This window comes from Papio anubis, unplaced genomic scaffold (assembly GCF_008728515.1).
Source record: "Papio anubis isolate 15944 unplaced genomic scaffold, Panubis1.0 scaffold270, whole genome shotgun sequence".
Taxonomy (NCBI): Eukaryota; Metazoa; Chordata; class Mammalia; order Primates; family Cercopithecidae; genus Papio; species Papio anubis.
Window position 1 is genome coordinate 23370 of NW_022162784.1, and position 24242 is coordinate 47611.

General features: G+C 36.3%; 1 long non-coding RNA gene across 2 annotated transcripts; it reads right to left on the bottom strand.

Annotated features, from left to right (window-relative positions):
* Positions 1–840: 840 nt before the first annotated feature.
* LOC103887578 lies at positions 841–18435 on the bottom strand. Of its 2 annotated transcripts, XR_001906434.3 has the most exons (5): positions 18347–18433; positions 8045–8191; positions 5420–5546; positions 5100–5298; positions 841–1054 (listed from the first exon to the last, which is right to left on the bottom strand). It is a non-coding gene; the product is annotated as an uncharacterized LOC103887578 (long non-coding RNA). The 2 variants fall into 2 exon arrangements; XR_651725.4 differs by lacking the exons at positions 5420–5546; positions 8045–8191 and having other exon boundaries at positions 18347–18435.
* Between the last annotated feature and the right edge of the window lie 5807 nt (positions 18436–24242).

A 24242-nucleotide genomic window follows, 5' to 3' on the forward strand; every position in this document is an offset into this window, starting at 1 on the left:
AACATCACCTAGCAACATTATCACAGTGGTCTCCATTCATCTGAAAGCAAATGGTTAATGTCTGTTTTGAACAGAGTCGGGAAAAAAAGCAAAACAATATACATTTTGATTATGATCAACTCTGACACAAATGTAGATAGGCACAGATTCCTTGCATGAGTCACCTTTTAGAGTATTGTTTCTCCTCATACTTTTAGATATGTTGTGAGGATCAAAATGTGCATAGTACATACAGAATTTAAGGGGATAATATATCAAATTAAAGCATTAAACTTGCAAGCTCTGAAATAGACTTAAAAGCCTATAGAACACCATAAGGGCGTTAAATCAGTCCTAATAAAAATTGAGTTAGTTGGTGGGCAAGTTATAAATTACTTACAAATAGGCTGCTGAGAACTCTCAGACTGCTAAATGGGTCGGTCTAATTATATTCTAAACAAAATTACAGAATATGATAGTGTCATTTTTCTACCATAGTTGAAGCTCACTGATTACTCTGTTGACCACTTCTTCAAATACGATGACTCCAGAATGTTGCTGGAAGCAAATTCGGGAGTAATGATGGACATTCTTCCAAAGACCTTCTCACCAAGGGAGTGAGCCCATTTTATTTTTGCCACAAGAGTCACTTTTATTTTCTAGGCTGGCCTTGTCACTTAACTTTATTAATAAACTACTGCAGAAGTGATGCACTGCTGCTTCCAGGCCTATCCTGTAAGAGACCTGGCAGGTTCTACTTTCTCTATGGGGATCCCAATCATCAGGCTGTAAAGAAAATTGTGCTTTATTACTGAATTAGGAGAGACCAGGTACAAAGGGAGACCAAATGGAAATGAAATGAGCTGCCAAACGTATCAGTAAAGCTTTATTAGACTTTTCAGTACAGCAGCCATGTAAATACAGGTGATTGAGTGATCTCAGTCCATGCTAAGTTGAAAATATATATATATCATATCAGCAATGAAGAATGATCTCAATGGCTATATTAGTAGAGTAGACTCAGCTGAGAAAAGAATTGGTGAACTTGAAGATAAGTCCATTGAAATTCCTTAAACTGAAACACAAAGAGAAAAAGTAAAGAAAAGAAGTATAATAACATTCAAGAGCTGAGGGACAATATCAAACAATTTAAGGTATGTTTCACTGGAGTCCCAGAGGAGATGAAAGAACTGCAACAATAACATACTTGAAGAGGTAATGGTTGAGAGTTCATCAAAATTTAAAAAGAAGCTCAAGAAACCCCAAAAAGGAAAAATAGCAAAAAGAAAAACAAAAACCTGGATATAGCATAACTAAACCACTAAAAATAAAAGAAAAGGAGGACTCCCTAAGGCAGCTACAGTAAAAAGATACATACAGAGAAACCAAGAAAGACAAAAATTACATTAAGATTTCTTTTCAGAAAATATGCAAGCCACAATAAAAACTATCAATGTTTTTAAAGTATTGGAAGGAAAAGAACTTTCAACCAAAATTCTATAACTAGCAAAGTGTCTTTGAAAAATGAAAAGCAAAAACTTAGAAATATTATTGCCTGTAGATCTGAAATACAATAAATGGTAAAAGAAATTTTTCAGACAGAAGAAATATCATACTGGATAGAACTTTGGATGACACAAAGAAATAAAAAGCATCAGAAATAATAAAAATGACAGTAATATAAAACACATTTTTCTTGTCTATACTAATCTAAAATATAATTAACTGTTTAAAGCAAATATAATGTGTTACGAGTTTTTTTAACATATAAAGCTAAAATACATGACAATAATAATGTAAAGAATATAATAGAGAAGATGGAAGTTTCTCCTTCTACAATAAGTCAACTAATGTAATATTTAAAGTTAGACTGAGATAAGTTAATGATGTATGTTGTAAACCCAAGAAAGTATAACTAATAAGCCAATCCTGGAGATAAAATGGAATCACAAATTTTCTCCATTAATCTAAAAATAAAATTGTTTTTGAAGCCACATACTTCCACTTATAAGTGGGAGCTAACCAATAGGTACGTACAGATATACAGATTGAAATAATAGACACAGGGGACTCCAAAAGTTGGGCAGGGGGGAGGGAGGGAGGGATGAAATACTACGTATTGGGTACAAGGTACTCTGTTTGGGTAATAGATACAATAAAAGCCTAGACTACATCACTACACAATACATCTACGTAACACAACTGCACTTGTACCCCTCAATCTATGAAAATTTAAAAACTTTGTTTTTGAGTCTTTAAAATGTGTTAGGCACTGTGCCAGGATACAATGATGAACAAAATAAAGTCCCTGACTTCATAAAGCTTGTATCCTGGTAAGATGGAAGAAACAATAAATAATTAATAAAGCATGTATCTAATACTGTGCAAAAAGAAATTAAACAAGCTATGAAAGGATTTAACAGGCTGACCAATGTGGTCAGGAAGTTCTTTGCAAGGAGATGGCAATGAACAATTTTCTATTAATCCAGTAACCTTTAGCCTTATTACACTACTTGAAAATTACATATTCTTTCATTTCATTGTATTCTCAGAAAGAATACATGGTAGTAAGATTGAATAACCTACATACAGATACCTCACAATTGCCGCTTATGAGATAGAAAAGCATTCTGCATACCTATCATTTTTACCAAACACCACAGTACATTGATAAATAGAACTGTCAGATATAAATGCTGAGCTGCTATTTCAGAGTGAATGGAAATATTCTCTAGAAAATAGATTTCTCTTTAAATGTCTGTGTTGATCTATTTTTCAAATAAGTATAACAAGATAGCAGTAGGATAAAGTACAAACCTTAGCCCAATAGAAGTTCTAATATTTGTTTTGAATGCTGACCGCTTAGGTAAAACACAGTTCATAATATGATTTTGATTTTCCTGTATAATCAGAACCCTTAAAGCTATTTGCAAAATCTTAATAGAAGTACTTGATAATCATGATTTCCTGATCAGTGTAGTTATGTATGGAGAAAATTAAGGATAAAATGTCTTCCTAGAATCTTTAAAATCTTAAAGTCAGCCAGGTACAGTAGCTCACTCCTGTAATCCCAGCACTTTGGGAGGCCGAGGCGGGTGGATCACTTAAGCCCAGGAGTTAGAGACCAGCCTGGACAACATGGCGAAACCCCATCTCTACTAAAAATAAAAAAACTAGCGGGGCATGCTGGCACCCACCTGTAGTCTAGCTACTCGAGAGGCTGAGACAGGAGAGTCATTTGAACTCTGGAGGTAGCTGTTGTAGTGAGTGGAGATCATGCCACTGCACTCCAGCCTGGGCCAGGAAGTGAGACACTGTCTCAAAAGAAAAAAAAAAAATTCTTAAAGTCATGTATTTTAATTCTAACACTTTAATTTATATTTGATATAAATCTCCACTATAAAGGGGTTACATTATAATGACATTATTATAGAAAGTGCATAAATTTTGCACCATCTTCAAGTCTTGCATAGCAGAGATGGCTGCAGGAAGCTGCTCTTCTCCTAGCTGCCCCAGACATCCAGACTAAGTCAAATCTTCATGTAACTTGTTGCCTGTGGACATTCTGCCTTACCAGACTCAGAAAACTTGGTAATTATTGCATAATGAACCTAATTTACAGTATTTAGTTACACTTACAGCAAACTGTCTGAAAAATAAATCAAGAAAACAATCCCTTTTGGAATAGCATAAAAATACAGTAATTAGGAGTAAATTCAACTAAGAAGAAAAAATATCTGTACATTGCAAACTCTAAAACACTGGTGAAAGAAATTGAAAAGACACAAATGGAAAGATATCCTGTGTTTATGGATTAGAATAGTTAATATCGCTAAACTGTCCATACTACACAAAGCAATTTAAAGATTCAATGAAATCCCCACAGAAATCCCAAAGGTATTTTTCAGAGGAATAAAAAACAAAGACCCTAAAATTTATATGGAACCACAAAAGTACATGAACATCGGCCGGGCGCGGTGGCTCAAGCCTGTAATCCCAGCACTTTGGGAGGCCGAGACGGGTGGATCACGAGGTCAGGAGATCGAGACCATCCTGGCTAACATGGTGAAACCCCGTCTCTACTAAAAAAAATACAAAAAACTAGCCGGGCGAGGTGGCGGGCGCCTGTAGTCCCAGCTGCTCCGGAGGCTGAGGCAGGAGAATGGCGTAAACCCGGGAGGTGGAGCTTGCAGTGAGCTGAGATCAAGCCACTGCACTCCAGCCTGGGCGACAGAGTAAGACTCCGTTTCAAAAAAAAAAAAAAAAAAAAAAAAGTACATGAACATCTGAAGTAATATTGAGCAAGCAGGACAAAGCTGGAGGCACCAAATTTCCTGATTTCACAATATATATTACACGGCTACAGTAATCAAAAGAGTAAGGTACTGGTTTAAAATTAACATCTAGATTAATAAAACAGAATAGAAGGCCCAAAAATAAATTCAGACATTTACAGTCATCTTATGTTTGACATAAGTTCCAAGAATTCACAATGGGGAAAGGATATTCTTTTTAATAAATGATTTTGGGAAAACTGAATATCCACATGCAAATGACTGAAATTGCACCCTTATTTCACTCAACATGCTAAAGTCAACTCAAAATGGATTATAGACTTAAACATAAGATTTGAAACTATAAAATGAATAGAAGAAAACAGTAAGAGAAAAACTCCTTGACATTGTTCTGGGAAATAATTTTTGGATATGACCCCAAAAACACAGGCAACAAAAGCAAAACTACAGAAATTGAATAGTGTCGAACCAAAAATCATCCTCTGCACAACAAAGAAAACAATCAACACGATGAAGAAACAACCTATGGAATGGAAGAAAATATCTGTAAACCAACATATGTTGATTAATATCCAAAATATATAAAGAAATCAAATAATTGAAGAGTAAAATAAAAATAAAATAAAACAAAATAACCCAATTTCAAAGTGGGCAAAGGACCTAACTAAACAGTTTTGCAAAGATATATAAATGGCCAGTAAGTGCTTATCATAACTATTATCAGGGAAATGCAATTCAAAACCATAACAAGATATCACACCTATTCAGATGGCTATTATCAAAAAGATAAATGATAACAAGTATTGTTATCACAATCTCTCTTACCTGTGAAATCTATGCATACAAAGTTTCAGTCATGAATAGGAACTGTGCAAGGCAGCTCCATCTCCTAAGGCTGGGACAGTAAAGGAGGAATCGGGTGTTATCAGAAGCTAGAAGTGTGAAGGTGAGGGCCTGGACCTGGGCCTCAGGTATCTGATGAGGTCGCTGCCTGACTGCTGCTGGTACCCTCCAAAGGCTGAATCTGGAAGTAGCAGAGGGAAAAAATAAACACTAGAATGAATTGCTATTGTTATAGGAAGGTCCTTTACTGAGATGGCTCTAATAATAAAAAACAAAATGGAAGCAGCACTTCTTTTTCATACCTCCTGCTGCTTATTTTCTCTCCAGTGCACGCTATTGGAATACTTTAACAGGCTTTGGCAAAGGAAGAATATAGTTTTCAGAATCCCAGGTGCAGAACCATAAAGCAAATAGAAGGTGAGTTCAGAGCTGAAAAACAATACCTTAATAACTATCCCAGCAGGAATACTTAATTTCAATAGGCTGAATGAATTGTAAGTAGAGATTTTAAACTGTTTTCGATTTTATAATTCATGCCTCATTAAGTCCCAATATCTACATTGAAAAAATATATATTCATCTAAATAAACTTACTTTTGTAGAACTGGTACATTTTTAAATTTCTATTATCAAAGAAATGACTGTCAGTTCTAAAGCCCTAGAGCTAAGTGTCATTCTTATGGACTGCACATTACTGACAGTGATAGGAGACAACATTTTTACTACTTCTTAGTTTTACCAAATGTCAACTGAGTTGCAAGTTGCATTAACTAGGGAATTTCCACTTAGCTGTTTTGGACATTGGTTATTCCAGAAAGTATTTCTTTTAATAATATATACTTAGTGTATTAGTCAGAATTCTCCAGAGAAATAGAACAAATAGGATATATAATACATATTAAGAACTACATAAAATTATGTATTATATATGAATAGATATATGTACAGAGAGAGAGAGAGAGAGATTTATTATAAGGCATTGGCTTATGTGACTATGGAGGCTGAGAAGTTCTATGAACTGCCCTCCATAAGCTGAAGACCCAAGAGAGCCGGTGGTATAATTTCAGTCTGAGTCTAATGGCCTGAGAACGTACTCTTGAGTATGCATTGGCTCTTAGGAGAGCCAATGGTGCAAATCACATTCTAAGGGCAAAAAAAAAAAACCAATGTCCCAGCTCAAGCAGATAGGCCAGAAGTAAAAAAGTAAATTCCTCCCTTCTTTTTTTTTCTATTAGGTCTTTAACAGATTGGGTGATGTCCACCCACCTTGGGAAGGGCAGTCTACTTTGTTCAGCTCACTGATTCAAATGCTAATCTTACTCAGAAACACTCTCACAAAGATATCCAGAAATAATGCTTAGGCATTCTGGATCAGTCTGACCAACAATGGTGAAACCCCATTTCTACTGAAAATACAAAAATTAGTCAGGTGTGGTGGCAGGTGCCTGTTACTCCATCTACTCCAGAGGCTGAGGCAGGAGAATGGCTTGAACCGGGGTGGTGGAGGTTGCAGTGAGCTGAGATGGCACCAATGCACTCCAGCCTGGGCAACAGAGCAAGACTACATCTCAAAAAATAAATAAATTAATTAATAGTGCTTAATCTAGACACCCCATGGCACATCAAATTGACACATAAGATTAACCATCACAACAAATGAATTTATAAAATTTTTTTAAAAATCTTGATCTGCCATAAGTGAGATGCTTTTTGTTACATGTTTATTAAAATAGAGATCAAGGTCTATAAAACAGAAAGAAATAGATAAGTAAAAAGAAAGATGAAAAAGAATACATTGTTAGTATAGATAATTTTATATTTCCAATATATTACTCATACTAATAACTGGAACTCTTACAAATCTTGTTAAGTTGATAGATTTTTATGTTATATATTTTAGAATCATTTTAATTTTCAAGTGCCTTGTAAAACTGAGTTCTCAGTCATCAGTAGACATGTAATACCTGTTATTTGGAATGAACACATGAATAAATGAAAAAAATGACTGAATGAACAAATAAATGAAATTAAATGCTCTCTGCTCTGGGAAATTTTCAGAAAGACAAGTTCACCAAATGCATTCTGTTTATTACATTTGTATATTCATCAGCACATTGGTTAAATTGTATTTTACAATACAAAAGACTTAGTTACAACCTATACTCACTAGGAAGAGTATTACCCTCCCTCTTGAAAAGATTATAGTACTTATCAATATCATTCATATCAAAATTGCAATTTGATTGATTGATAAAATAGATAGATTGAGTAAAGTTCCTTGATTCTTGAACATTTCTGAATTTCAGATTTGGAATAAATACAAAAGAGAAAGAATGGACTCCTTATTAATATGGGCAGGTTAGATCTTGAGAGAAAAGTTATAAAATGTGACTATGTTTACCTCAGCTTAACAAAATGAATCATCCCAGCTATATACATTCATAGCAGGTTTGAAAAAAAGTGTATGCCCTTGAAAGGAACGGGATAAATTTTCTATTGAAAACTTAATTAAAAAGAATTTACTTTTGAAAATTTGCTAAGATTTTCTACAGTAATTGATTCAACTTTTCTTTGTTACTTTTATTCTGTTTCAGAAATATATCATCTTTTCTTTGAGACTTTTTTTTTTTTTATTCATTGAAAACCAACATAGTCAGGAAATTGGGTTCTTCCACTGAGGACACTTATAAAACAGACTGTTTCAAATTGCCTTGGCTTGGAAACAGAGTTAGTCAGTTTCAGTAAAAGCACTGTTTATTTTAAAAGGAAATATTCATTTTAAAAATACTGATTGAAATTTATTTCTCAGACTTAAAAAATGTATCCTTAATACAAAGCTGTCACCATTATTTTACCTGAACAATGTTTAAAAACATTATTACAAATATATATACATATGTACAGTGTATGGAAATATTTAGTCTTACCATTTATTACCAAATAACTTTCAAGTTGAGCAAGGAGTTTTCTTCTGAGTATGCATAAACACATGTTATTCTGTTTCCTCCAAAGATAAGCCTTGGGCAGAAACTTGTATAAATAATGTCTCTAAATACATCTCAATAATGCTTCATCTGAAATCAAATAAGTATGTTATATAATTTTAAAATGTTGGAACTGTCTAGAGTTTTGGTTTCTAATTTAATTTTATTATTTTCAGAGAGCTTGACATATCTTAATACGAGTTTTTTATGAACTTGTGTTTCATTAAAAACTCCTGTTATGTCAAGCTGAAAATACTTTGAGCTGAAAACATTTTCTAATTTTCTTACTGTATAACTTTTAATAAGAGTAGGTTACATAATTCCAAATACTGGGGAATGTTCTAGATTTTTTATCTTTAATGTAATTCCATTCTTTTCAGAGAACTACTGTGCTGTATTTATATCAGTTGAAATATATTAAGATTTGTGCTATGGCCCAACATATGGTCTATCTTGATAAATATTCCATATGCACTTGAATACATATTCTGTAGTTTTTATATCCAGTGATATGAAAAATTAAATGAGATCGGTTGACAGTTTTGATCAGATCCTTACTCATTTTATCAAATACTGGGAAGAGTGGCTTAAAATTCTCAACCCTGAAAATTAATTTGTCTCTTTTTCTCTCATTGGAGATTTGTCATGTAAGTTTTGTTTTATATATACTGTTAAAGAGCTTTTACACTTACATCTAGGAGTGTTAGGTCTTTTTGATAAATTGTTTCTTTAGCAAGTGAAATATCCTGTGATAGCATTTCTTGTCTTGAAGCCTACTTTGGCTGATATTAATATAGGCATATCTTCTTTCTTCTGTTTAGTGTTTGCATGGTATATCTTTTTTTCCTCTTTCTTTCACCTCTATATTTAAAGCACATCTTGATTACATCTCTGATAGTTGTTTTGTCTTTTAATTGCCTGACAATTTCTGACTTAAAATTGGAATGTTTAGTCCATATATATATAATATAATTATTGGTCTAATAGGGCTCATATGTCAATATGGCCCTATTTTGCTTTCATTTGTTTTGTTTTCAAATTTTATTCTACACTCTTCTGATAGAATTAACTAATGAGTTATACAATCCCCAGTTATCTTATACTGCCTTTTGGTTTATATTTAACTTTCCATTTTTTTAAAGAAAGCTACTCCCAGCTACTATTAAGCCCACTGTAAACTTTCCACTCCAGTTATTGCATCACTTCTTTAGTATTTCCATTTTGTTGCATTTTTAATTTCTATTTCTCTACTGAGGTTCTTTATGTAGTTAGTCATTAAGACCATATTTTTCTTGAAGTCCTCGAATGAACTTATAATATTGTTTTAAGATTTGTCTCCTAAGTCTCACATCTGAGCCATCTTGGAGTGTGTTTCTATTCCCTCTCTATATTTTTTTGGCTATGCATCAATATTTCATATTTCTTTGGAGAAATGGTATTTTTATTATATTTTGGATATTATAATTGATATATTATATAGATTCTGCATTCTGTTATCTTTCTCTGCATAGTGTTGATTTTTCTTCCCTAGGCAACTATTGATTGAACTTTTTAAACATATACGGGCTTAGATTTATGTTGTGTTAGGATGGATTTACCTCTTCTAACTTGCGAGTGTTCAAACTGCTAGTTCTTACTCTCTCACATATTTTGGTTTGGCTATGTTTTAAGATTTAGGGAAGTCTAAAGTCGGCCTTATTATATAATGTGGGCCTTATGTCAAAGGTGTGATCTTTCTGCCATATCAATTAAATATCCACGTGTTAACAAGGTCTCTCCACTCTGGCTGTGCTGGAACTCAAATGTCTGCTATCACATTGATTGACTTCTATTTATTTTGTTCTCCTCTCAACCCAAAAGCAGCTGATAATTTCACACAATCTTCTCTGGAGAAACCATAATACTACCCACAGCCAAGGCCTTGTAGAGAGCCTCCATGCAGACTTCTGCTTCATCCTCTCTCCCTCTATTTTCATTGTTCAGCTGCTTTCTAGTGATTGCAAATTTCAACTGCTTTACCTGACAAGATTCTAATCTCTGCCTTCTGAGCTCAGGGCCACCATACTCTGTTTGAACTTTTTCTTTCTGCATCACAATTAGGAGGTTTCCCTCGACATAGAGCTTGGGTAATTAGAGGGTTTATTCATAAGCGTCCTCACTCAAAACTTGGCCTATCATCCTATGTTTAAGCATAGTTGTCTCACATAAAAAGTTGCTAGATAATTCATAGACTAGAGAAGATATGTGTCTTAGGCTGAACAATATTGATTATTATGCAGTTTTTAAATGGTCAAATGTCTACATTTCTAAATATGTCCATATAAATAAATAACTGACAATAAATTAATATAGAAAAGTTTTGAAGTATTGTCTTTCATCTGCCGAGAAGAGACAACACAACAGAAAAAAAAAAAAGAGAAAAAGTTTATAAAAGGACAATTCGCATAAGAGAAAATAATTGGACAATACTAAAATCTATTTATTTTAGCAATGAAAAAAATGCAAATTTTTTAGAACAACCATGCTTGTGGGACAACTTGAGAGAGTAATTTGGTAATGTTTAGTCATTTTAAAGAGCACACACTCTAAAGTGAGTATACTAAAGAAACTCTTGTTTTCTTTATAAGAAAGTGATGTGCAAAGAAAGTGTAAAATAAAGTGATGTATAAAGATATTCACTGTGCCCATTTGTATAAATAATAAATAAATGGAACAAACTAATTCTTTCTCAGTAGAAGAATGACTAAATGCAGTGGCTTAGACATAAAGAGGTTTATCAACATTTAAGTAATCAAAATAAAAGTTTTAATATTTCTAAAGTTCTTAAAACAATGTCTATTTTTGGCTTTGGCTACTTCAGTTCAGGATAAAAGGAATGAATTAGATTTAAATATATTAACAAAGATAAATACTAAAAACAATATTCATTAGAAAATTCAGTTGCAAACGTGTTCTCAGTATGACTTTGTTAATGTAAAATTGAACACACATAAAGCAATAGAATATAGTGTTACAAATCCATGAGAGTGATATATACCAACTTTAAAGGATATAGGGAGGGCTAAGAGAAATGGTAAGTGGTGTTTTGGTATATATAATTTTGTTTCATTTTTCTTTTAAAGGAAAATTGTAAAGCAAACAGAAAAGGAAATATCAGTAAAGTTGCAGACATATACAAATTTTCAATTTGTTGACAGAGCAGAAACATTATTTTACATATTACTACATCATCATTTTCAGTTCTCTTGACTAACAGAGTCTATCAAAGGCAGAAAAAGTGGCAGAGAAATGAAAAGTTAGTTGTCTTTGCTCATGTCACTCTGAGAAAAAGCCACAGTAATCAGTGAACCTTTATTCACCAAGCTTATGAAACAGAAAGTCTCAATTATATAGGTCATTATCATAACTAAAAGTGATATGTACTGTTTCCTGTTTATAATCCAGATAATTTAAATTATTTTATCTTAGAAGTTTGAAAATTGCATGAACATTACATAAACATTTTCTTAAAGAAACAAACTCTACATATGTTTTTCAGACATAATCAAGGATATTGTTTATATTCACATTGGTGATGTGGTATTAATTGAATACCTTTCTCATTAGTCAGGAAAACTTTCCCCTGCCATGATTAAATTGCATTCTTAGATATATCTTTAGACTAGGGATCAACAAACTTTTCCCCTAAAGGGGAAAAGTAAATACTTTAGGCTTTGAGGGCCAGATGGTCTCTGCTGCAACTGCTCAACTCTTCTGCATCAGTGTGAAAGTAATACATATATATCAGTAATACATAATAAATGGACATGTCTGTGTTCCAATAATATTTTTTTAACAGAAACAGGTGGCAAGTTACATTTGGTCTGCAAGTCATAGTATGACAACACCTGCTCTAGATTTTTTTTAATTATTCTAATATTCTAGCTGATTGTTCAATGATTTTGCCAAGGATTTTATGCATCTTTGTTGCCTGTTATTTCTTATGACCCTCTGGTATGCAAAAGATACGTTGAGATTGGCAAAAATAGAACACTGTGAAAATAATAAGATGATTGGCCAGTATTGTGGTATAAGTGCTTTTGTCCTTGTTTGAATAGTCTCTTTCTCTTCCTCTATCTGCCTTTAGTCTCTCACTTTTTTTTTTTTTTTTTTTTTTTTTTTTTTAATCAAAGGCATGATCTCGCTCTGCGGCCCAGGCTGCCAGGCTGAAGTTAAATGGCATGATCACAGCTCACTGCAGCCTTGAACTTCTGGGTTTAAGCAATCCTCCCACCTCAGCCTTCCAAGTACCTGGAATTACAGGCCTGTACCACCACACCCAGCTAATTTTGTTTTTAATTTTTTGTAGAGACAAAGTCTCACTATGTTGTCGAGGTTGATCTCGAACTCCTGGCCTCAAATGATCTTCCCGCCTCATCCTTTCAAAATGCCTATAAGCATCATCCATAATGGCTGGCCTAGTCTTTCATATTCTTACAGATGTGGGTGACCTCCATGTTAGACTGGTGAGGAGGCTTAGGAAATTAATATAAATTTGGAACTTATGAAGTCTTTCTCATGAAGACTTTTTCACAGAATCAGGTTTCAATTTCTACTCTCAACTTCCTATGGCATCTTGAATGCTATTTATCAATAAAATCCCATACAATTCTGCAAAACAAATACTGTTAACTTTATTCTGTCTGGATTTGTGAAGATTATATTTACCAGAGAAATCAATCCTGGTAAGAATAACCAGCAGAGTTGAGGGCCCAAAATAGCTAGAGAGACTTGATAAGGTCTTTTATGATTTGTTAGTTAGTGAGAAAAACTAGGAAATTAGAAGAATGTGATTCATTACAAGCTGCATCTACTTCTTAAACACATTGAGCAATAATAATTTGCTAAAAAAATCCTTGCTAATTAAAAAAATAAAATGACATGAAATTTATTTTAGAGTGATTATTTCTGTCATCTGTAGACTGCCAGAGTTTTGTGTTTTGCATCCTATAACGAAACAGGTGAAATAGAGGGTTAAGAGCCACAGAGGGATGGTGATTCTCTGCAGGTGGGCTTTTCCATCAGTTTTTAATTAGGCTATGGATGAGGCACATAAATAGGAAGTGCTGAGGGTGAATATGGTCTTTTTAAAAAGGGAAACAGTGAAAGGACAGAAATCTATAATCATGAAGACAGACAAGTGGTACTCTGATTTTCTGTAATGTGGTTTTTGTCATTTTAATGCTTAATATTAAGATTAAATGTATGCTATGCCTGGAAGAAAATCATATTTTTATAAATTTAATTGAAATATTTACAATTTTTTATGACTATCTCTGGGCAAACACTTAGCGTCAAACGGAAGTAAAAAACTCAAAAGGCTTGTTTAAAGGCACTTTCTTCTTTGTTATATATGGCACTTCCCTGTCTTGAAAGAGAATGTTAAAGGAAGTAATGTCCCCATGAATGCCTGATGATAATGTGCCCCTGTACTCAGGCCTTGCCTGGTGAATAATCTTATACAGTCAAATACGCTGTTGGAATTCTGATTGAATTAAGTGGCACATAAAGAGTATGCATAAAAGATCATGAAATTCTTGTTGCAAAAGACTCTAAATTCATATAGCATGGCAGTCAGTGCCTTTGAGAAATAGACATCACAATGGGTTCAAAAATCCTTGATATTTATTGAGGGATATGCCCCAAAAAGCTAAAGGAGAGAGGTAGCAGACAAAAGCAGCCTCCCCACCAAGATGTAGCTCTAAAATCTGTGAAAGGAGAGAGGGAAAAATTAGGTATAAAAGTTTCAGACTGAAATGCAGATCTGAGGAAGTCTCGGCCAAACTGAAAGGGAATTCCCAAGCATCGTCTGTCCTTTGGTAGAGTGGTTTGGTACTTGTAACTCCATGCTTGGTCCTTGGCTTGGAGCAACTCACTGAATGCAAATCATTGGCGAGAATGCTGGAAGATCCAAAAGTGCTACGAATAAAGACTATTAATGAACTGTACTCTTCATGGCAGGCTATCATGAAGATACTCGAGCAGCACAAATCCATGGCCACCATGAAGAGGTGTTCTACATCTTCAAACTGAAACCATATCATGCGTAAGAAAATGTGTTCTCAAAAATATTGTCTAGGAAGATTAATTTTTTTTTTCATTAAAATGTATTTTAGGCCAGGCAGGGTGGCTCACTCTCTACCCCCAACACTTTGAGAGGCCAAGGCAGGCCAATCGCTTGAGCTCCAGAGTTTGAGACCAGCATGGTCAACATGGCAAAACTCTGTCTCTACAAAAAAATACCAAACTTACCCGGGTATGTTGGTGCATACCTATAGTCCCAGTTACTCAGGAAGCTGACCGAGGAGGAGAGTTTGAGTACAGAGGTGGAGGTGGTAGTGAACCAAGATTGTGCCGCTGCACTCCATTCTGGGTGATAAAGCTAGGCTTTGTCTCAAAAAAAATACATATATGTAATATAATATATATATATGTATATAACTTGATTATTGCATTTACACAGATTTATCCAATGTTAGAAATATGATCTCAGCACCAAGGACAGTGCTTGAAATACAGTACATGTTCAATATGGGTTGAGAATAAATGCATATACTTTCTCATATTTCTTATTTTAGAAAGCCTTTCGATGTATCAGTTATGTTCTTCTTTCTAGCTCAACCCTATTACTTTAATAAACTTTTCTTTATTTAGCCATAATTTGCATCTTAAGCTCTCACTCTTTTCAAATCTCAATAAGCCTGTGTTATAACAAATACACAGTTGAACAGTGAGTAAGCACATTGACCCTGAACCATGCTTCCTGGGGTCAATGCTTGTCTTCAATATTTACTAACTGTGAAAACTTTGGCAAGCCAATTAACCTCTCTCCCTCTTAGTTTCCTGGTAGCTTAAATCAAAATTGTAACACAACCTAATTATAGAGTCATTATGAAGATGAAAAGTAGTATGTTAAAATATTTAGAGCAGCATCTGGTGTATACAGTAAGTGCTCAGAAATGCAAGCCACTATCACTCATGCTGTTATTATTAACATGGATCAAAAGCTACACCATATAATTAATAAGGCATTAAGAATATCTCCACTAGCAAAAAAAGTGACTTGATAAGGGCTTTAAAACTGGTTCAGTAATTAAGCAAATTTATCACATCAAATAATTTAGCAAAAACTACTGGAAACTAGGAGGACTTCAATGTAGAAATGAAGGCAGTATATAGAAAAATATGATGATAATAAAAATGTAAACATATTGGTTTAAAGTCTGTATTATCAGAAACTAGGATTGCAACTTTTGCTTTCTTCTGCTTTCCATTTGCTTAGTAAATTTTCTTCCATCCCTTTATTTTGAGCCTATGCATGACCAGGAAGAAATTGAATCCCTGAATAAATCAATAAAGAGTTCTGAAATTGAGGCAGTAATAAATAGCCTACCAACCAAAAAAAGCCCAGGACCAGATGGATTTACAGCTGAATTCTACCAGAGGTACAAAGAGGAACTGGTACCATTTCTTCTGAAACTATTCCAAACAATTGAAAAGGAGGGACTCCTCCCTAACTCATTTTACGAGGCCAGCACCATCCTCATACCAAAACCTAGCACAGATACAGCAAAATAAGAAAACTTCGGGCCAGTATCCCTGATGAACATCAATACAAAAATCCTCAAAAAAATACTGCAAATCAAATCCAACAGCACATCAAAAAGCTTATCCACCATGATCAAGTCAGCTTCATTCCTGGATCAAAGGCTGGCTTAACTTATGCAAATCAATAAACATAATTCATCACATAAACAGAACTAAAGACAAAAACCACATGATTACCTCACTAGATGTAGAAAAGGCCTTCAATAAAATCCGGCATCCCTTCATAATAAAAACTCTCAATAAACCAGGTATCGAAGGAACATACCTCAAAATAATGAGTCACTTATAACAAACCCACAGATAATATCATACTGAATGTGCAAATGCTAGGAGCATTCCCTTTGAAAACTGGCATAAGACAAGGATGCCCTCTCTCACCACTCCTATTCAACATAATATTGGAAGTTACAGCCAGGGCAATCAGGCAAGAGAAAGAAATAAAGGGTACTCATGGAGGAAGAGAGGAAGTCAGATTGTCTCTGTTCGCAGATGACATGATCCTATATCTAGAAAACCCCATCATCTCAGCCGAAAAACCTTTTAAGCTGATAAGCAACTTTAGCAAAGTCTCAGGATACAAAATCAATGCGCAAAACTTACAAGCATTCCTATACCCCAAAAACAGACAAGCAGAGATCCAAATCATGAATAAATTCCCATTCACAATTGCTAGAAAGAGAATAAAATACCTAGGAATACAGCTAATGAAGAAAGAGAAGGACCTCTTCAAGGAGAACTACAAACCACTGCTCAAGGAAATTCAAGAGGACACAAACAAATGGAAAAGCATTCCATGTTCATGGAAAGAAAAAATCAATATCATGAAAATGGCCATACTGCCCAAAGTAATTTATAGAGTCAATGCTATTTCCATTAAACTACCATTGGCATTCTTCACAGAATTAGAAAAAAAAAATTTAAAAATTCATATGGAACCAAAAAATAGCTCATATAGGCAAGACAATCCTAAGCAAAAAGAACAAAGCTGAAGGCATCATGCTACCTGACTGCAAACTATACTACAAAGCTACAGTAACAAAACAGCATGGTACTGACACAAAAAACAGACACATAGACCAATGGAACAAAATACAGGCCTCAGAAATAACACCACACATCTACAACCATCTGATCTTCTACAAACCTGACAAAAACAAGAAATGGGGAAAGGATTTCCTATGTAATAAATGGTGCTGGGAAAACTGGCTAGCCATATGCAGAAAACAAAAACTGGACCCCTTTCTTATGCCTTATACAAAAATTAACTCAAGATGGATTAAAGACTTAAATGTAAAACCCAAGACTATAAAAACCCTAGAAGACAATCTAGGCAATAGCATTCAGGACATAAGCATGGGCAAATATTTTATGACAGAAACATCAAAAGCAATTGCAACAAAAGCAAAAATTGATAAATGGGATCTAGTTAAACTAAAGAGCTTCTGCACAGCAAAAGAAACTTCCATCAGAGCAGAAAACCTATAAAACGGGAGAAAATTTTTGCAATCTGTCTATCTGACAAAGGTCTAATATCCAGCAACTACAAGGAACTTAAACAAATTCAAAGGAAAAAAACAAACCACTCCATTAAAAAGTGGGCAAAGGACATGAACAGACAATTCTCAAAGGAAGTCATATGTGTGAACATATATATGTTCAAAAAACATATGAAAACAAGTTCAACATCACTGGTCATTAGAGAAATGCAAATCAAAACCACAAAAGATACTATCTCATGCCAGTCAGAATGGCTATTATTAAAAAGTCAAGAAACAGCAGATGCTGGTGGGGCTCCAAAGAATTAGAAATGCTTTTACACTGTTGGTGGGAATGTAAATTAGTTCAACCATTGTGGAAGGCAGTGTGGTGATTCCTCAAAGACTTACAACTAGAAATACCATTTGACCCAGCAATCCTTTTACTGAGTATATGTCCAAAAGAATATAAATTATTCTATTTTAAAGATACATGCATGTGTATGGTTATTGCAGCACTGTTCACAATAGCAAAGACATGGAATCAACCTAAATGCCCATCAATGGTAGACTGGATAAAGAAATGTGATACCTACACACCATGGAATACTATGCCATAAAAAGGAAAGAGATCATGTTCTTTGCAGGGACATGAATGGTGCTAGAAGCCATTATCCTCAGCAAACTAACACAGGAACAGAAAACCAAACACTGCCTATTCTCACTTACAAGTGAGAGCTAAACAATGTGAACACATAGACACAAGGAGAGAAACAACACACAGTGGGATCTGTGGTCGGGGGAGCGAGGAGGGAGAACATCAGGAAATAACTAATGAATGCTGAGCTTAATACCTAGGTAATGGGTTGATAGGTGCAGCAAATCATCATGTCACACATTTACCTAGGGAACAAACCTGCACATCGTACACATGTACCACAGAACTTAAAATAATGAGAGATATTTCAAAAGTAAAACCAACAGCTCTTGAAGGCTAATTAGATATAACAGACAGAAATAAATTATTCACTCATTTAATCCTGCAATTATTCCTCAGATATGTATTGCTTATTTCATGCCAGAAAATGGTCTAAGGTCTAGAATTAAGAAGCAGACACGCTACCTTCTACGGGAAACATCTCTTAAACAAAGCGTAAAATTTCAGAGTGATCAATGCCAGGAAGATACAAGTGCAGTGTACAAATTGTCCAGAGTGACCCCACATGCAAATGACCAACACTGTGAGTTTGATCTGAGCAACTGCACACATTATGATGTCACTAATAGAGACAGAATATAGAAAGGAGGGAGCAGTGTTGCAAGAGATAATAAGGAGTTTGGTTTATACATTTTAACAGCTGACTAAATATGGATGGTTAAGTAAAAAGGCCACACCATTGATACTTGTGACTGAGAACATTTCTTCCCAAATCAAATGGGTTTGCCAATTTTTTAATGTAAGCAAACAGAGCTGTAACACAACCTCATATTCATCTAAATTCTCCTCACAAATATCATCATTTAAAAAATATCATGTTTTTCAAGATGTCTTATAGTACCAAACGTGTTTTCCTTATTAAAAGATGAAGAAATGTTGATCTAATATTTTAAGTTCAATAAACATTCTAACATTATCTGGCTGTTTTTTACCAGCTATGCAGTTGGCTTTCAATTACTTGGTTTTCAGGTAAAAAACAAAACATTGAATATTATGCCAGTTAGTCCTTAGAGACTGCCTTCTCAACTGGTCATTTGAAGGAGAATTAAAGTCTCAGGAGAAGGAAAGTAGCTGCATTAAGTGTGCTAATTCTTTTCACCCAAGATAATGCCAAGCTTAAGTTAAAATCTCACTCTATTAGAGCCATCACACTCCAGAAAAAGCAAAGCTTTCCAGTCACTTACAAACAAAATTCAAGATTTTGAGTTATCGAAAAATATGCACGTAGCCAGGTAACAAATTTTGTTTCCCAATGAAAAAATAAATATATTACTATGCATTTGGTAAAATAAAAAGAGAGTAGTTGACAATTGTGCACCCTCTTCAGAAAACAACTGGCATCATTAATATATTGTATAAATCAGTAACTGAAGAATGCAATTACTATCTTTCTATTAAGCTGAGTAACCAGGTACATTGTCCTTCAAACTGGAGATTTTTTTAAACAACTTGTATGATATCTTATAGGAGCCACATAACTGAAGAGAAAATCTGCATTTCAGTCTGAATTATTATTTCCAAATCCATCTCCCTTCTCCCAGTAGGCAATTAGTTCGTATGATTACAGACTTCTGAGATATCAAAAGTAGGAATAAGGCCAACCACGATGGTGCAGGCCTATAATCCTAACACTTTGGGAAGCTGAGGTGGGTAGATCACTTGAGACCAGGAGTTTGAGACCAACCTGGCCAACATGTTGAAACCCATCTCTACTAAAAATACAAAAATTAGCTGGGCGTGGTGATGTACATTCATAATCTCAGATACTCAGGAGGCTGAGGCATGAGAATTGCTTGGTCCTGATAGGCAGAGGCTGCAATGAGGCAAGATTGCAGAGACGCTGTCTCAAAAAACAAACAAATAAATAAATAAAGTATGAATGAATAGATGGATGAGTGGATGAAATAAAGCAAAGAGCAAATTTCTATCAATCAGACAAAATTCATATGAGGTCAGAAAAGAAATTCATCATTCAAAAGACTTACTTGTTTATTTGGATGAGGGTCTTTAATAAATTTTATCTGCCTGATTTCAAAAAAGAAAGAAATATTCTCTTTCCTGGACTATCATATTTTATGCTCATATGCTGGTCTTGTACTTCTGTTGCTTTATATATCCTCTGCAAAACTCACTTCCCTCTCTTCTCTATTAATCCCATGCCAATTACACATTTCAAAATGAAATTCAAAATTATCTCCCTAAGGTATTTCTTATGTTTTACTTTATTATCTCTTATATTTATGCTCTCTACTTATTTCAACATAGTGGCTTTAAAGAGTTGTTTTAAGAAACTGGCTACCTTTTTGCTTGACTTGTATTACTTATCCCATTAGATGTACCCAATGTATATACTTCAAATTTCAATATCATTCATTGCTAAATGAATTACTAAACAAACAAACTGAATACCAATTATGGGTATAATATTAGAATTAAGTTTAAACAAAACCTTGCAGGGTTTATTTATTTCACAATTATTAGCCTAATAATTATATATGCCAAACACTTTATGTAAGGAGTACTCACCTTTAAGGATCTCACACAGAAGTATATACATGTAAAAATGAAACATCATTCATAACAAATAAACACAAGATGGAATCCTGAATTAAGTTTGTTCCAGCAAAAATGTATTAGTGGAACAATCAGTGAAATTTGGTAAGATGTGTAGCCTAGTTCCTAGTATTATGTCATTGTCAATACCATGATTTTGATCATTGTATGGGAGTTATATAATATATTAACCTCAGGGGAAGGCAAGTGAAGTCAATCGAGGCTCTTTCTGTACAATTTTTTGTACACATGTCTACAATTATTTAAAAAATAAGTTTTTTAAAGCAATGTAAAAGATACAATGAGATGAAGAGATAAATGTCTATATCATGATATATTTCAGCAATATTCCTCTTCAAGAAAGGCCTTAGTGCTCAAGTGTAGGGACTGTGGTTGTCCGGCAGTCCCCAGTTGTCAACTCTTTGGGACATGCCTCAACTGCAGACAGCCACCTTGCCCAAGCCCACACCCTTCTCACTGTCACAGGATCCTTGTGGTGTCACTTTGCCAGCCATAAACCTCTGTGGCTGGCGGTGCCTTCTACCTGAGTATTGCCTGGCAGGTTGTGCTTGACTTATGCTACTGGCCTGGATCCCACACCTGCCAAGGGCAAGCCAGGTGTGGAGCTGCAGTGGGTGTGTGGGTGAGCAAGCATGGGGTCAGGCCACTGCACACAGCCAAGCATGCGAGCTGCTGTGGTAGGGTGAGCACTTCCAGGTGCCAATGCAGCTGCCAGCTCCGTGTGAGGCTCCTGCTGGACCAGATGTACTGCATGCAGTTTCTGCTGCAATCTACTGCCTCTGGATGAGGGGAATATGGTGACACCCAGAAGCTTAGAGATGCCAGGAACCACAGAGCCCCAAAGAGGGTGTCAAAGCCCTGGCTTAGGGAGGCCCTAGGTCTGGACTCCCAAAAAGGCCACAGCTCTTCTCTCCTCTTCAACTGCAGTGTGGCGAGTTGGTTGGGGGCCAGTGTTTCAGCCTCGTTTGTGTTACAACTCTTTCAGTCCAACTATTCTGTGGGTCCCGAGTCTTCCCAGTCTTGCGTCTTGAAAGACTGAGGTACTTCAACAACTGGAGGGTGAGGAAGATGGAGAGGAGCTTCACTGAGCTGCAGAACAGCTCTCAGGAGACCCAGAGTGGGTAGCTCTTTTCTGCAAGCAGATCGTCCCAAGGGTTCAGTCTCAGTGGAGAGGAGACCTGGAGTGGGTAGGTCCTTCCCACAGCTGGTAGTCCCAATGTCTCTGTGAATCTGGCTGAGTCTGGAATTTTTATGGACTTCAGAAAGGAGGAAGTGCATGCTGATGGTCCATGGGTGGCCATGGGGCGACCCAGAAAAAGCACCATAAGTTCTCACTGTGGGCAGGGACTCCACCTGGAACTGACAGCCTGGCCCCCAGGCTTCAGGCCATCTCTGGTTTGAAGATGGGGCTTCACTGGGAATCCGCCCCTTTCCACCCAGGCCCCTATATGCCTCCTGCCACCATCATTCATGTCATCCATAGTGCCCAAGCTGTTCCTGCAGAGGGATGCCTACAGGCCCATGCAGAGCCGGCCTTAGCACCCCTTCGGCTTCCCTCCCGTGCTCGTCGGTGCCCAATGTCTGGAGGAGACCGAGGCAGCAGGAGGTGGCATATCGGCACCATCCCAAGTGCGCACACACCTGGTCAGGTTGTGACAACACGTGGACTCCTCCTCAACTTTGCTCCAAAATCAGAGTGGGTGCTGGGAGCAGGGAAAGGCCAGGCAATGGAAGAAAGCACTTCTGAGCCTTGTTGGGGCAGGAGACTTCCCGGGGCCCCCAAGAGTTCAGAGATGTCTGGGTCCACAGCCACAGATGGGCAGCTGCAGCGACACCAGGGAAGGTGTGGCTCCCGCCTCCCCACCCCCCAACCAACTCAGAACAGGGCGAGGCTCCCACCTATTCCCAGCTCCCACTGGCTCTGTGGAGCTTGTAGCCCCGGCTGTACCTCCCAGCTGCAGCTGGCATCTTAGCAGAGGCCACTCCAGATGGGCCACTGCTGCCATCACCACCACAACCAGATCTTTTGACTGTGTAAAGCAGGGCTATAAAGGCCTGGCCATTTCAGCTCCTGGGAACACACTAATAAGCAACACTTTTCCCAACTTCCCTTCTAAAGCTTCGTTGAGCTTGCACCACAATTTGGCTTTCTCCTTGGCCCACTTCCGCTTCCTCCTCCTTCTTTTCCAAAGACACATCCCTAAAAACACGTTGCACCCCAACTATATCTTAATTTCTGCTTCTTGAGAACTCAGTCAGTGCTATGTGTGAGGATCTGAGAACACAGAAGACAGAATAATTATAATATGGCCAATGGTACTATAATGTGAAATAAACATTCCTAAAAAGCATAGTGTGATACAAAATTGTATAATAAAATCTATATAGATACAGGAAAAATTCAATCAGGGGAACAATACTCAAAAACATTGTGTGACAGTGACACAAATTAAAAAGACAGGAACCTAATAGAAATGACATCAGCACTTATACATGTTAAATAGTTAAGGCCTTTCTCCATTCTGGCGTGTAGAATGTGAACACAGCAGACCAGAGGCTCCCAACAAGGCATCCATCCCTTGAGGAAGGGACGCATCATTAGAGATCCAATTAGAATTTTGCTCATGAGAGCAGAAAAGAAATGAAAGTTCCAGTGGCCTGAGGCTTACAGCCTAGAGACAGCAGTGTCCCCCACTATGTGGGGGTAAGGGGCCCAGAGATGGTTATGCCAGAGGAGACAGTGGCAAGTGTCCATCTGGTGGTAACACCCTGCTAAGCAGAATGATATGTGGGAGTGTTGGCAATGCCTTGCCTGCCAAGTTTACTGCCCAAACTCGATTTCAGCCATTCACCTGATGCTGTGAGTTATCACAGTTCCAATGAATTTCCTTTACACTTAATTGATCCAAAGTCTATTTCTCCTATTTCAACCAAGAATCCTAGCCAAAAAAGAAAAGAAAATATATGTATACTCACACATACACCAAAAGTAATTGGAATGGGCTTCTCTTTCTTTTTCTAGGTCTCAGCAGGTCAATGCTCCACTGGACAGCTAAAAAAAAAATGCTGCACTGATTTCAAAATGATTACTTATAAAGGCATTAGAAATCGGTGTAGGCAGTGAGGACTAGGTGAACCCAAACAGAATATAGTGATATAATCACCACCCAGAACAAGAAACAGAATGTTTCAGCACCTCAGAAATACCCAGCATGTCTCTCTCTGTGGCCCAAGCAGGAGTACAGTGAGGCAATCATAGCTCACTGCAGCCTCAAACTCCTGAGCCCAAGTGACCCTTCTGCCTCAGCATCCTGGGCTGTTTTTTTATTTTTTGGAGACAAGAGTTTTACTCTGTCACCCAGGCTAGTCTCAAACTCCTAGGCTCAAGTGATCCTCCTGCCTCAGCTGCCAAATCACCAGGATGACAATCATGTGCCACTGCACCTGACTAAATTCGTATTTGTTTTCAGCCACCAAGTTTGTAGTAATTTGTTACAGCAGCAATAGAAAACTAATGCACAGAGTGATGATATCTATAGTAAGTACAGAGGACTTTTTTAGGGGCCTCTCTAAAATACAACAGTCTAGTGAGATGCTAAAAACAATAGGAGCCAGCCTTAAAAGAGCTGAGAGAAGATGCCAGGTAGAAGAAAGATCTTGTACTGAGGTCCCGAGAGACATTCCTTGATATGTTCCAAAAAGCGGGCCTGAGTGGCCGAGTTGATGG